This window comes from Tupaia chinensis, unplaced genomic scaffold (assembly GCF_000334495.1).
Source record: "Tupaia chinensis unplaced genomic scaffold, TupChi_1.0 Scaffold000119_1, whole genome shotgun sequence".
Classification (NCBI taxonomy): domain Eukaryota; kingdom Metazoa; phylum Chordata; class Mammalia; order Scandentia; family Tupaiidae; genus Tupaia; species Tupaia belangeri.
The window spans coordinates 6094588-6100487 of record NW_006159585.1 but is presented as its reverse complement, the minus strand read 5'-3'; the positions used below and the strand labels follow the sequence as shown (position 1 = coordinate 6100487).

The following is a 5900-nucleotide window of genomic DNA, read 5'->3' as shown; positions in this document are numbered from 1 at the left end:
TCCTCTGGGGAGCTCGGGCACGCACGCACACGCGCCCGGCGTGAGTTTTAAGCCACCGGGTCCGGGACACGAACCACGGTCGACTACGTGGGAGTCCAGCGACATAGCCATTACGCTAACTGCTGGTTCCCTCCTGGGATCTTGAACATACATACACACGCACCCAGAGTGAGTTTCAAGCCGTCAGTCCAGGACTCCAACCCAGTTGACCACGTGGGAGTCCAGTGATGTAATCGCTACCCTATCTGCTGGTCCCAGAATTGCATTTCTTTTTTAACGGTTTTTGCCATAGGGCGTGCATGCTTGCCAAGACAGAGAGCAGAAAAGTGAGAACTCACTCCCCCAGGAGAGATGGCCATACTACAATCCCTTCTCCTCCATTTTCCTCTCGGGATTTTGGATATGCACACACACACATTTAACATGAATTTCAAGTTACTTATTCCAGGACTTGAACCATAGTCAACCATGTGAGGAGTCCATCACCTTAATCACCATGCCACCTACTGGTCCCTTTTAAAATATTTTGAAACCTTTTTTTTTCTGTCTAGTCTATCAGTTACCGAGAGAGGAGCGCAACCTACCCTAATTGTGATCCATCTACTTCCCCTTGGATTTTAGTAAAATTTGTTTAATACACACACACACACACACACACACACACACACATATATATATATATATCCCCCCAAGAGATTTTGCTATGGGCACATGCACTTTCTGGAAAGTCAGAGAGATAGAAAGTGAAAAATCATCCCCTGGGGAGATGGCCAGGGGGTCATCCCTTTTCCAGTCTCCTCTTGGGATTTTGGGCATGCATGCACACACACCCAGAGTTTTAAGCCACCAGGTCCAGGACTCAAACCACGGTTGACTACGTGGGAGTCCAGTGACAAAACCATTACACCATCTGCTGGTCCTGCTTTAAATGTTTTTATTATTTTTAAATTTTCTTTTTTTTTTAAGAGGGATTTTTGCTATAGGGTACATACACTTACCAGAGACAGAGAAAGACAGAAAGTGAGAGATTACCTCCTGGAGGGATGGCCACACCACAATCCCTTCTCCTCTATTCTCCTCTCAGGATTTTGGGGACACACACACATGCACCTGACATTAATTCTAAGCCACTGGGTCCAGGACTCGAACCATGGTAAACTACATGGGACTCCAGTGATGTAACCACTATGCCATCTACTGGTTCCTATTTCTTAATTTTCCATTTCATTTGTTAAAGGGTACGTGCACTTGCCAGAGAGACTGAGAGACAGACAGTGAGAGGGAGAAAGCACCCGCCAATAAGGTATGGTCACACCACAATCCCTTCTTGTCCACTTCTCCATCCTGTAGGGATTCTGGGCATGCACACATGAACTCTGTGTTTTTAAGCCACCAGGGCTGGGATTTGAAGTGACACCGGCCATGTGGGATCAGATCCCACAACCACTAAGCCACAGGGCTGGCCTTCTATTACTTTTTAAAGTTTATTCATTTACTTATTTCTTCCAGGAGCAAGAAGACAGAGAAAGCGTCCCCAGCAAGGTCTTGATGCCACTAGCCACCCCCAGCTTCAGCACCTCAGGATCATGGTTACACTTCTGCCTGGCATACTCAGGGGGGTTTCTCTGGATACAAACTTGGAATCCTCCCATGCGGACCAGCCTCACAGAGCATCATGTTTTATTAGCACACCAACATCCAGCCCCCACTTTATATATTTTTAGATGTTATTAGGAACATGTAAATTTATTTTTCTGAAAAAAATGAACACTGTCATTATAAAGTGGTCTCTTTATCTCTAGTAATAAATTCTGCTGTAAAACATTTCTCCTGATAGTAACATCTAGTAGGTCCATTTTTCTTTGGTTAGTATTTGCATAATAAATGTTTTTTGTGCTTTAGCTTTCATCTTTTCTAAATCTTTACTTTTAATATATTCTTCTCACATACAGCAGAATTGGAGGCTCCCTCCCCCTTAGGGCATGTGTGCTCACTGGAGGAAGTAAGAAATCACTTATTATGGGGGATGGCCATGCCACAATCCCTTCTCCTCCACTCTCTTCTCCAGGTCTTGGGCACACCCGCCTGGCATGTTTTTAAAGACACCAGGTCTGAAACTTGAACAGCGCAGTTGGCACCGCACAGTCAGCCACATGGGATCCAGGCTGCCTTAAGTACCACACCACCTGCTAGCCCTGGAGGCTTTTTGGTTGTTTTAAAGTGAGATTTTTGCTGTAGGATGCATGTTCTCACTGGAGAGACACAGAGACAGAAAGGAAGAAATCACCCCTCCAGGGAGATGGCCACACTGCAATCCTTTCTCCTCCATTCTCCTCTTCAGATTTTGGGCTGACACACAAATGTGCCTGACATGAGTTTTAACCCAGTGGATCCGGATTCAAACCACAGTTGACTATGTGAGTTCAGCAACGTAACGATTACCCCATTGCTGGTCCCAACTTAGCTTTTCACTTTTTGCCTTTTAACTTTTCTTTTTTTTTTTTTTTTTGCCAAAGGTACACACACTTGCCAGGGAAAAACAGACAAAGAAAAATGAGACAGAGGGCGCCAGCAGACAGCGTGGTGGTTGGGGTGGCTGGTCTCCCACATGACTAAGCACGGTCTGCGTTCAGAACCGGACAGCTTGCTTTCTCACTTTCCTTCTCTCTCTCTCTGGTCAACTTCAAAAAATAAAATAAAATAATGACAATGAATAAAATAAAAAAGTTCTTGTGAACCAGCAGTTAGCGTAATGGCTATGTCGCTGGACTCCCACGTAGTCGACCACGGTTCGCGTCCCGGACCCGGTGGCTTAAAACTCACGCCGGGCGCGTGTGCGTGCGTGCCCAAGATCCCGAGAGGAGAATGGAGGAGAAGGGATTGTGGCGTGACCATCCCCCCTGGGGGGTGATTTCTCGCTTTCTATCTCTGTGTCTCTCCCTGTCTGTCTGGTGAATGCATGCACCCTATAGCAAAAACCTCTCAAAAAAAAAAAAAAAAGAAAGGTATATTTAGGCACCAGCAGGTGGTATGGTGGTTAAGGATGCTAGACTCCTGCATGGTCAATCACAGTTCGAGTTCTGGACCTGACAGCTTGCTTTTTCACTTGCTCTCTGATCAAATTAAAAATAATAAATAAAGTTAAATAAAAATAATTCTTTAAAAAAAGCTATATTTAAAAGATATTTATTTAAAAGAAAAAGGAGATAGAGAAAAAAAGTTTAATGGGACATGGTCACGCTGCAATCCCTTCTTTTCCGTCTCTCTGCCCCTTTGGGATTTTGGGCATGCATGCTCATAGATTGGTGTGTTTAGCAAGTCACCACAGTCAAGATTATAACCATGTGGCTGGCCACATGGGATCCGGCTGTCTCAACCACTAGGCCATAGAGCCAGCCCTAATTAAAACATTTTTTTAAAAATTTTATTTAACTTTGTTTATTTAAATTTGACCAGAGAGGGACGGAGTGAGAGAGAGATGGAAAGTGAGAAAGCAAGCCGTCAGGTCCAGGACTCGAACTGCAGTTGGCCATGTAGGAGTCCAGCACCCTTAACCACCATGTCACCTGCTGGCCCCAATTAAAACATTTTCGAACTGAAATTCAATACAATTACTATTTTTTCCTTTCTTTTAAAAAAGTGTGATTTCTTATTCAAATTTAATCACTGTGCATCTCTATAGTACACATTATAGTTTTTCATGTTCACATCAGGTGCTGTTACAGAAGGAATTTTACAAACATAATTAATGTTCCAAAGCAGTGGTGCTTCTCTTTTGGTCAGGATGGCTGATCACTGCAGTTTGCTTATAGGTCAGCTGGGGCTCGACAGTCTAAGAAGCCTCATTCACACATCTGGCAGCTGGCAGCCTAGTTGGTCTTGGGGTCTGGGGGCAGGGCTCAGTTGGAATGACTGGTTTCTGGCTCACGGTTTCTCATCCTCCAATAGATGTGTTCAGATTTATTTCTATCATGGTCTCAGAATCCTAAAGAGCAGTAAGAAAGGGCAGGCTCATGCACAAGCAGTTTTCATTCCCCTACTTGTGTTACATTTGCTACAGATTCACTGGCCAGAATGAGTCATACCCCAAAACTAGCCAGATACAAAAGGTGGAGATATCGATGTTGGCTCTTCTGAGAGCAATGGCAATGTCATGTTACAGAGTGGCAAGTGCAGAGGGATGAAAGGAACTGTAGTCCCTTCCGTAATCACTCTACCAAACTGTCTTATAAGAGCACTACGACCAAGTCAAATGGCAAACTTGAAAAAATGTTTGCAACTCAAATCATAAAAGATTAATTTGGCTAATTAATACACAAGGAACTCCTATAAATTGTTAAGAAGAAGACCAGAAGCTAATATATAAATAGCTAAAGGGTACAGTTCCAAAAGAAAACACAAATGTCTTTTTTGGCTGGGAGCAAGGGAAAGGAGACAAAGAAATTTTCTGGTTTACATTTTTGCCATAGGGTACATGCACTTGTCAGACAGACAGACAGAGGGAAAGTAAGGAATCACCCCTGGGGGGGAAGGGCACACCACAGTTGTTTATCCTCCATTCTCCTCTTGGAATCCTGGGCATGCAATGTATGGGCTCCTGGCATGATTTTCAAGCTGCCAGGTCCAGGACTTGAACTGTAGTCAGCAATGTGGGAATCCAATCCCTTAACCACCACACCACCTGCTGACCTCAGGAGGAAACTTTTTAAGGTCATTTGGAAAATCTTGGAAAAACAGATTTTTTTTCCTATTAAAAAATATTTAATTTTATTTATTATCACTATTATTTATTTTGACCAGAGAGAGAGAAAGTGAGAAAGCAAGCCACCAGGTATGAGATTTGAACTGTGGTTGGCCATGTCAGAGTCTACCACGCCACCTGCTGGCCCCAAACAGATTATTTTTATAACTGCATAGTACAAAACTTTGAAACATACAAAAAGGTACAAGGTAAAACAAACAAAAAAACTCTCCTTTCTTCTCTGTGCCACATCTGTCACACCCTTTGATTTTAGTTTTTACTTATAAATATTTTGCTATTCAGGAATTTATCATATTGCAAAATATTCAACTATTTCAATAAATTATTTTATAGCTCCTGAGTCCTGATCATACGTTTGTACCAGTATGATTATTTAATAATCAAAATATTAGCACTCCTCTATGATTTCTTTTAGGACCTTTATTTTTGTATCTTTTGTGCTTAAATCTTTGGTCTTTGGAATTCTCCTGACATAAGGTGTGAATTATGGATCTGACACCATGTGTTGAATTATCCGTCTTTTCTACTGCTGATTTAAAAGGTCATCTTTTTCATAAACTAAATTCCTGCATATATTAACATTTGGAGGTAGGCAGGTGGACTGATCAGAGCAAATCCCTAGGGATGGAAGAGAATGGAAGAAATGTAATTGGAGTTGCAGAATCTTTCCTTTCTCACTGTAGCTGACCTAACAAGTGCATGCATGACAAGAGTTATAATGCTCACCTAACAAGGATTTTTGATCATCAGCCACACATAAAAATCAAGTAAGAGAAAAAGCTTTTTAATATGAAAACTATGTATCTGGGAACAAAAACGCAATACACACTCCAAAACCATTATTCTATTAGTAATGTTATTTAAGAAAAAAATTTTTTTTGAGAATTTTTTGCTATGGGGCATGTGTCATGACTGGAGAGACAGACAGACAGACAGACAGAAAGAGAGAAATCACCTTCCGGGAGGATGGCCATACCACAATCCCCTCTTCTTCTTCTGGGATTTTGGGCACGCATGCACATGTATCCACTTGAGTTTTAAGCTGCTGGATCCAGGATCTGAACCATGGTCCACTATGTAGGAGTATAGTGACATAACCATTATGCCATCTGTGACATAACCATTACACTTTTTTATA

At 42.2% G+C, this 5900-nt stretch overlaps 1 protein-coding gene across 1 annotated transcript in view; it reads right to left on the bottom strand.

Moving 5' to 3' along the window:
- Positions 1 to 3705: 3705 nt before the first annotated feature.
- Positions 3706 to 5900, bottom strand: part of HAUS1 (HAUS augmin like complex subunit 1) — a 17648-nt gene continuing 15453 nt past the window's right edge. The window contains exon 10 of the mRNA XM_014586231.2: positions 3706 to 3985. The gene's annotated coding sequence lies outside the window, so the exon portion shown is untranslated. The remainder of the gene's footprint in view (positions 3986 to 5900) is intronic.